Below are 10,089 nucleotides of genomic sequence, written 5' to 3'. Positions count from 1 at the left end.
ATATTGTACCTTAACCTTTAAAAGAAACGGTATATATATGTACCTTTTAATGCTTGGGGACATATATGTACCTTTTTGAACCTCAAAAAGGTACATATATGTACCTTGGGGGACAGAAATGGACTCCTACTGTACCCCTATTTCTGACAGTGTACCTGAAACCTGTGTCTAATGGAAAGAGAGCAGCCGTCCATTTTTACCTCGGGAAGGACGAAGGTTATGGTGGCCTGATTTCCCACAGGGATATTAACAGCTGTTTAGGATCAGGGCAGAACATCTCAACTCAGTGGGATGATGAAAAAATATGGAAGCAAGTGAGAAATAGTAATAAACTTCTCAGAGTTTCTGGTAAAATCTGTGACAGTTTTATCAGCGTTGCAGACAGAAGGGTTTATCCAATGTTCAGAAGCCAGTTACATAAAGAATCCGGTACAAGGGTGACTTTCTTCATCGGATTCTCAATGAATGGACCAGTTGCACTTGACATAGACTTTGAGGCAGAAGGTTCACAAGCCTAATCTAAAGGATCTGACTGAAGACATGAGAATCATGAAAGAGAAAAACTTCTAGATTTCCAGTTCAAAACATTAGGACAATCAAGTCGAAGGAGCTCTTGGACCAAAGCCTAGTTGTTCCTAGAAATTATTTAGGTTTGCTTTATTATCGCAGTGATCAATCTAAGCCAATCTTTTAATCATTAATGTTGCATGTTTTGGACCTTTGTTTAGCAGAAATGCCTAATTGTGTTTAATATGAATTCTGTAAAAGCAATGGTGTGATTATGTTATGAGTGATGACTGAGATTCTGACCAATGCCAGCAATTAGGGCTGGGCGATATATCGCATCATATTGTTATGCGCATCTCGTCAGTAAAGCCGGTTCCTTGATTAGTAGTAAATCACCTTCACCTGCTTTCAGATGGAGCGGCATTTACTCTACAGCACAAACTCCAGTGTTAAATTAACACTCAAGAGTGTTAAAGTTAATGAGATAATTAAGTGATTAATTTAGTGATGTTTGAGCATTATTGAAGACACCTGATGTTAACAAGCAGAATCACTGAAGGAGAAAATCTCAAATTGTAAGCAACCGTTATGGCGATAAGTGCTTGCTTTAGTTGGGCTCTTAACCTTTATACAATAACTTTAAATTTGTTTGTCAGCTGTTATTTATTTATAACAGTCAAATGAACAAAAAAAAAGTGTGATCTGATAGTGTTGGTTTTGTTCTGGCATAATCATGCTGTGATCTGAAAATGAATCTTTTTGAGATAGTTTGGTTTAACTTGTTGGCAACAACTTTTTGATTCTACAGCATATATGAATTTAGGTATGTTCCTTATAATCCAAAATATTTAATAAACATTGTTCTGATCAAAACTCTATCAAATAAATTAATTTAGAAACACAGACATCAATAATCAGCCTGTGAATCTCAACAATGGTGACAATAATAAAGCATGTTGCAGTGGCTGCCACCAATAACAACTCATTAATGGCTCCCATCATGCATTGCGATATGAATAAATTATGATCTGAATTTTCTATGTAATTCAAGTACACCTGGCTGCAGCCTGCAGATCGGGGCGGGGCTGCATCTGGGGCGGGGCTGCTTGGTTAGTGGAAAAGTGATGACGTCGATCGAGGCGGGGCCTCACCAATGCTTCTCTGCCTGGTTAGTGGCACAGTAATGACGTCGACGCCACGGTAAACAGGAAATGTGTTTGAAAACAATGTAGTCTTTAAAACTCATGCGCTATATCGCGCTGATAGCGCATGCATCGCATTTGCGTTAAGTGGACCAGTAATGACGTCGACGCGTCTTCAAAACGCATGCGCAAATTTGAAATACTTTAATAAAATGATAAAGGCCTATTAAAAAACTCTAAAGTAATAATGAAAGCAGCAAAAAGGAGTAGAGCGCATATCCATAGTTTTAACTATGTCTGATCTAAGGTAAACTTATAAGGAATTACAGAGTATATATTGTGTAATATCTGTGTAGTATTTTAAAAGTTTTTCACATTCTGTTGCACTTCACTGTGTAAATTACAAAATTACTGTAAACATTAATGGCACCTTATATATTTCTTATTTTAATCATTCCTCTGTAATAGTTCTTGTTTATTTGTGTGCATTATATAGGTTATTATAAAAACATTTATGCCAATAAAGTAGTTTGAAGTTAAACCAACTACATAAAGTACATTGTCAATCTCTTTATCCCATAGTATGCATGCCAACTCAAAAAACCAAACTCATACCAGTGATAACTTTTATTTCAAAACAAGAATAATTGTGTAAAGAGATATGCACACATACAGATAATCACGTACACTCACACACGTACGTACACTCACACACACACGTACACTCACACGTACGTACACAGGTACACGTACACACACACGTACACTCACACACACACACGTACACTCACACACACACACACGTACACTCACACACACGTACACTCACACACACACACGTACACTCACACACACACACGTACACACACACACACGTACACTCACACACACACACGTACACACACACGTACACTCACACACGTACGTACACTCACACACACACACGTACACTCACACGTACGTACACACGTACACGTACACACACACGTACACTCACACGTACGTACACTCACACACACACGTACACTCACACACACATGTAAGTAGTATTACGATTCGGCTTATGTCAAAATGATTTATGACCCTATGATTGACAGGTGGGCGGGGCTAACCTTTGACCTTCCGGAGGATGTTCCGGAGGTCCTTTGATGTAGGGATTAACCTTTGACCTTCCGGAGGGGTTGTTCCGGAGGTCGCTTAATTTAGGGGATTAACCTTTGACCTATCGATCGATCAAGTTGACAGTACATTCCGGAGGATGTTCCAGAGGTCCTTTAATGTAGGGATTAACCTTTGACCTATCGATCGATCAAGTTGACAGTTGTCTTTGCCCTATTGACTTTTGTATGATATATGAAGTTGCCAGTTGTCTTTGCCAGTTGTCTTTGCCCCATTGATTTTGACCTATTGACCCCGGGGGGAAATAACTTCTTGGTGTGGGAAATCCCCTCCGTGTCGGGGTGAGAAAATAATTTTTCTAATGTCGCATATAGATTAGAATAGATTAGAATTACAAAAGTAAAATCATCTTACCGTTTCACTATGGTGAAGAATTGGATTAAAGTTGACAGTCTCCGCACTGTGTGTGTGTGTGCGTCTGTCTGTGAGTGTGTGCGTGTCATCCGATATCCTGGCATTCCTGAGCACGCTATATAAATGGGGATAGTGAGAAAATATCTTCCAGTAACTAAAGTTGAAACACATTCTGTTCTTTAAAAGTATATAAATGAAATGTACATTTAGTCATTTACAAATACCTTACACTAAAGTAGATTTGAAAAACATTCATTCCTTTAAAATAAATATCTTACTGATCCAAGTATTTAAAAAATAAAATCATCTCACCGTTTCACTATGGTGAAAAAAGCCCCCATGTGCGTTTCTCTCACACTCCTTGCATTTTGACAGTCTTTGAGCTAAATGTGTGTCTGTGTGACACATGATATCCTGGCATTCCTGGGTATGCTATATAAATGGGTATAGTGAGAAAAATATATTTTTTCTAATAATGCCAAATACCTTACACTAAAGTTGAAAAACATGTAGCCTACATTTAGAAATATAATATTTTTCATACTAACTAAAGTTGAAAAATCATACTGTTCTTTAAAAGTATATAAATGAAATGTACATTTAGTCATTCACAAATATCTTACACTAAAGTTGAAACACATTCTATTCTTTAAAAGTATAGAAAATATTTTTTTTCAAAATAAAAATCATCCTCCATGTTTTAGAGATACATACAGGTTATGAATGGGTTTACAAAAATAAAATCATCTTACTGTTTCAGAGAATTGGGTTAAAGTTGAAAAGTTGAAAAGTTCCCCGAGTGATTCCCTCTCACACCCCTTGCATTTTGACAGTCTTTGAGTTAAATGTGTGTCTGTGTGACACCGGATATCCTGGCATTCCTGAGCACGCTATATAAATGGGTATAGTGAGAAAAAGTTTTTCTAATAATTTCACATATTTTACACTAGAGTTGAAAAACATTGATCTTTAAAATGGTTATAAATTTTAGTCATTTACAAATATCTTACACTAAAGTTGAACACATTCTGTTCTTTAAAAAGTATATAAATGATTATAAAAAATCTTTTAAAAACAAAAATAAAATCATCTTACATTTTAGAGAGTTGAAGAAGTAAATCCCAACACATCATTGTCCATATAACGTATGAATGTATTTACAAAGATGCAATAAGTTTAAAGCTTTGACACACTGTGATTCAGAGTGGAGGAGGAATGTGTGTGTGTGTGTGTGTGTGTGTGTGTGTGTGTGTGTGTGTGTGTGTGTGTGTGTGTGTGTGTGTGTGTGTGTGTGTGTGTGTGTGTGTGTGTGTGTGTGTGTGTGTGTGTGTGTGTGTGTGTGTGTGTGTGTGTGTGTGTGTGTGTGTGTGTGTGTGTGTGTGTGTGTGTGTGTGTGTGTGAGTGTTCAGCCAGCAGTATGAGACGTTGAGGATGTTTTGTTAGTGTTAATCTTAAAAGTTAATCTTAAAAGTTTAAAAATAAAAGATAATTTAAATTCAATTCAATGAATTATTTAAAGTCTTAATAAAAACGTTGTAATACAGTCGTATCTTCTATTTATCTTTTGAAGATTACTGTAATGATTTTATTTAACGGTGACCTAAAGTATAATTTTTATTAATATAGCCATAATGATTTTTGTACTGTAACAGCATATTTAATCCCGTACACAAACACGACCATCACAGAAAACAACATCTTTACATTGTTTTTACATACATTGCACTCACACTAACTCAGTTCCATAAATTAACTAATCTCCATATTTAAATTAAATGATTATAAATATAGAATAATAACAAGTATGTTACTAAAATGAATTCAAACAATTTAAACATAGTTTTAGCTAAATGAATTTATATAAAAAAGTATATAAAATTACCTTACATTTTCATAGTGCCGAAGATGTAGTTCTTTATGCAATGATAAAAACAATCCAAAGTCATAAACAAAGCCCTCCTGGTTCCTTCAGTGATAAACTACAGGGTGAAATGAATGCATGACCCCCGAGATACAGGACAGATGAGCCTCTGGGACACAATTTCATAGCATATGTAAAGTTAGTCTGCTTTCCAAAGTTTTATTCATACTAAATTCATTTCAAAATCTTAAAAGCTTAAATTAGATCTTTTAAAATTAAAAGACTGTTTAAATCAAAGCTTTAACGTTTTATTAAAATTGTATCTTCTATTTATTTTCTTAGAAGACTTATGTATGATATAAATGATTTTACATAAATTTAACCTAAGCTATTATTTTTACTAAAGCGTCTGTTCAAAAAATAAAGCAAAAACCGTACTTTGGTATCTTAGACAAAAATATTTCAAACAGTATTTTTTGTCCATGCCGCATGAAACATGCTGTCAAAGTTTGTCACAATGTTTTTTTGTAGTTGTTGTTTTTTTTGTTTTTAAGAAATCCCAGGACTCTACATTGCTCTTATTTAGATTAAGTTGTATCATTTAGAAAACCACTGTACATTTTCAGAGACGCGATGTACCTTTTTGGTCCATCACACAGCATATTTAATTTTACTCCTCTTAATTCAAAGCATGATCTTACTTTTTCTATGGTAGCTACATGATCTATTGCACGTATAAGGTGTATATCATTTTTTACTTTTCTTGTATCTCCCAAACTATCCTTAATCAGTGTGGAAACACACAGGGTGAAACCCTTTACTGAGAATATACTATCGGTTATCTACTCAAAATATATGTAGAACTTTAAAATGTTAGCATTTGTTGATGCGACAGTTTGTCTGTAGGCTGCATGAACAGCCTTTGGGAGAGCAGCTGATGATACTATATAGCAGGAAAACATGCCCTTTGACCTCCTCCATTTTGGAGGCTTTTTGTTAAAGACCCAACAATTTAGTCCTTAAGCGGCTATAGTAATTTATTGCCATGTGTAACCTGAAAAAAAAAAAAAAAAAAAAACTGAAAGAACATTGTGGACACGCAGCTCTGACGTTTTCCAAGAGTATTTTGCCCAGCCTCTTCTTTATAAAAAGTCAAGACAAATCATTTCTGGACCAAAAACTTTTGCACCCTCACTCCTCTTACCACCTCATCAAAAGACATGTCTAAAAGTGAGTATTGTCTCTATAATTCATTTATGCTACGGTGTTTTATTTAAAAAGATTGTTTATACATAAGGAAAAGACGGTATAATTCATTAGTGTTTTAAACGTACTATTGCTGTTTAGCTTACCCTCTAGCATGCTTTGTTGCTCTTACACATTGTTATATGTTCTATATCAAATGTTTTTGGCATCATATATGTTTCAGAAATATATATATATATATATATATATATATATTTCCCCCCCATCCAAGCACATTTTACTGTAGTTGGCCGCTGCGGGGTTTCCATAAAGGACTTTTAAAATAAATGTTTTGGTTTTTATTCAGTTTTAAATCTTATTTAGATTATTTGAGTCAAACATGGTTATATGTGCATAGGCCTATTTAATTATTTAATCTGTATTTTATTCCTCTTCAGTTACTTACTTTTTAAATTTCGGTAGGCTACTTTTTAATTCTTCCTTTACTTTGTCTTTGATTTTAACTTTTAGCACTTTGCATGATAAAATTGTTTAAAATGTAAGCTGTAAATATGAATGGCACAATGTGATAACCAAAATATATAAAAGTTAAGTCAAAGCTATTTATATAGCCTAGCGTTTTTCACATTCTCATAATTTAGTTATACATTCTGACGCTGGGACACTGTCAAGCGTCTTCTTTCAGATGGTTCAATATTTATGATATTATGCTCCCCTGAATGGAAAAGAACTGTAAACTTCATCATTGTACTGTAATGAACTGCGTTACTGCCTATAGGATGATTGCATGATTTTTTCCATTTAAAATAACATGGTCTTTCCTTTTCTCTCTCTCTCTAGAGACAGCAAACACTGCAGGACAACCGGACATCCAAGTAACATGTTAGTGTGGTTTATATTTATTTTTAATGAGAAACATTATAGAGTGCAACAGCCGTTTTCTGGAAGTAAAAACACTTCCGGTAACCAGCGACTGTGAAAAAGGGGGCAGGTACTCTATTGGGTGTATAATGAACAATTAACAGATGAAATGACAGATATTTTATGTAAACAGGCAAAATCTCTTCATCTGATGGTGGCCATGTGTTTTCGCCTATCATAACTGGTTTAACTCATGGCTCCTCCTTTGAGATCAACATAACTTCTGACGAATCAAGTGTACCGGCACATTGTAAGTGTAATAAAACAGTTTCGCCTATGTATTAAATTAATCTTAATTAAGCAGTCCGAGTTAACTATTTGGGACCAATTGGAAATTTACATTCTGATCTAACAGCGTCATGTACAAATTTGTCATGCTCCTGGATTATTTTACTATACTACATTAGCCTTTTATTTACTGATGATTTTATCAAAGCGACGAATTAACTCAATTCATGGTTGCAATAATAAAATAAATGAACAATTGACAGATGAACTGACAGATATTTTATGTAAACAGGCAAAATCTCTTCATCTGATGGCGGCCATGTGTTTTCGCCTATCATAACTGATTTAACTCATGGCTCCCCCTTTGAGATCAACATAACTTCTGACGAATCAAATGTACCGGCAAATTGTAAGTGTGATGCATGAAAAACTATTAAAACAGTTTTTCGCCTATGTAATGTATAAAATTAATCTTAATTAAGCAGTCCGAGTTAACTATTTGGGACCAATTTTAAGGAAAGTTACATTCTGATCTAACAGTATCATGTACAAATTTGAAATATTTTGGTACTATTGAATCAAGTTAAGTCATGATGAATTTATCTTATCTGGTGTCATGCTCCTGGATTATTCAGAATTGTAACTATAGCCTTTTATTTTACGGCACTTATTTATTTTACTACAGATTTTATCAAAGCCAAATACTGTCCAAAAGGGGCGACTGGGAAAGAAGAGAAACAGGTCAATACAAGGTTAGATTCAATCTTTATATTCTTTCCCCATTTTGCCTTCATTTTCCTTTTCCTGTTTTAATTTTTCTATTTTTATATTCTCAGATCATCAAGGGTTTCTGAAAGCAAACACCAGTCAGTTGGTTGAAAATATGAAGAACATTGATCCAATCATTGACGATCTTGACTTGCACAATGAATCAGTTGCAAATGTGTGAGCGAATCCAACACGCCGGATGAAGATGAGGGAACTGCTGGACTGTGTGATGAAGATGAGGGAACTGCTTGACTGTGTGAATTGTGAAAGCATTGCCAAGGAGCTGGTCAATGCTTTGTGCAAGCCCATCATCAAAATGTTTTAACATATCGTAAATTTCAATTGTTTGATAAATTATCTAACGATTATACCTAACTATCAGCAGTTATATGTGAAACGAGCTCAGTCGCATTAGAGATGGATTCTTGTTTATATTGAACCGCATGTTTAACAGCTCTAGGGTTCTTAAATTGTTTACCGCGGTTTCATTTTGAACAACACTATCGTAACACTTATCGTATCGCCGGGTGTGATTGTAATGTTTTGTATGGTGTTTTTCTTTACACTTTCCCCCTGGATATCTGGTTCCTACAGTTAGCGGTAATGTTAGTCAACTCTATGTCTTCTCTTTGTTCATATTTGACAGTATTCGCATGAATTGGCGTGATTTAATAAAATGACGGTTTAAACCATCATCTTCGCTTGAGACATTTACATTATATTTTATGGTTTACAGTATATTTTACAGTATTTTACAGTATATTATACCATCCTAGTTTTAAATAGCGCTTAAATGTATATTTTACCCCTGTATGCGGCTACAGAACACCGCACAAGGATCTCTGAAATGTTTTTTGTGTAAAACATCTATGTAGATCTATCTATGTTTTTAAAAATACACCGAAACAAAGAATGAGTTTAGTTGAATCAGGTTAACATTCTTAATTTAGTCCAAAACTATTAAGTTCAAATAATCCAATTGTTTCGTTTATTTAGGGATAGTGTTCAACAACCTTTACAAATATATCTAATAAGATAACCTTTTACAAAATCTTTACTCGGTAAAGACTCTTATTGGTTTTGTCGCATCCAATGCATCCCCAAAGTAGTTGTTTTTATAATGATTAAAACCGCTTTAATTATTATTATCATGGTCTACACTTTATGGTAAAACACTAACATATCAGAAACTCTTTTAAATATAAACATTAACATGTTTTTATCTTGCTGTTAAAACACATAAATAACGTTTTATTTCAAATGTACACCCCTATACAGCATGATGGGATGGGGAAATCCACAGGCTCACTGAAATATTTAATCTCTGAAATATTCTCATCTAGTATTTATTCATTAAATTATTAATGCGCAAGAATCAAGACTTATAATACCATTTTATTATAAAATTGTGAAACTCCAAAGCTCCGACACGGTCGCAAAGAATGATGAGTTAAGCGGTACAATCTTTTATTTCAACAGTATTTTTCTTTACAAAATGATGATAGACCGACATTAAATATACATAAAGTAGACAATAACTCCATTTACTTAAGTAATTTTTTTTGGTTTACTTAACTGAAACAGGTTCTTTCAACATGACTTTGAATGAGAAAACAAATATAACGGTGTTCAATGAAAAATATTTTTTAAATAAACTGAACAGTACCGTAAAATAATTTTCGGCTGAATTCTCTCGGACGACATGCAGGTCATGGTTATTTACGGCGTCCTGATGACGACCCCCACCGTACACACCATGGGTGCGAGGGCGGACCCCAATCGCATGGGTTAATAAACTCTACACAGAGTTTCGACGTTTTCGACGAAACCCCGTTTCGACGCTACGGACGGATGCTTCAACGACGTCGGATTCGATATCGTAAAAAACGCGACTGCGGGGGTACTACAACATCTCATTGATCA

Source organism: Siphateles boraxobius, unplaced genomic scaffold, assembly GCF_051911475.1.
Source record: "Siphateles boraxobius isolate OS27281-9 unplaced genomic scaffold, OSU_SipBor_1 49, whole genome shotgun sequence".
Lineage (NCBI taxonomy): Eukaryota > Metazoa > Chordata > Actinopteri > Cypriniformes > Leuciscidae > Siphateles > Siphateles boraxobius.
The sequence above is the reverse complement of the archived record's forward strand: the minus strand, read 5'-3'. Positions refer to the sequence as shown.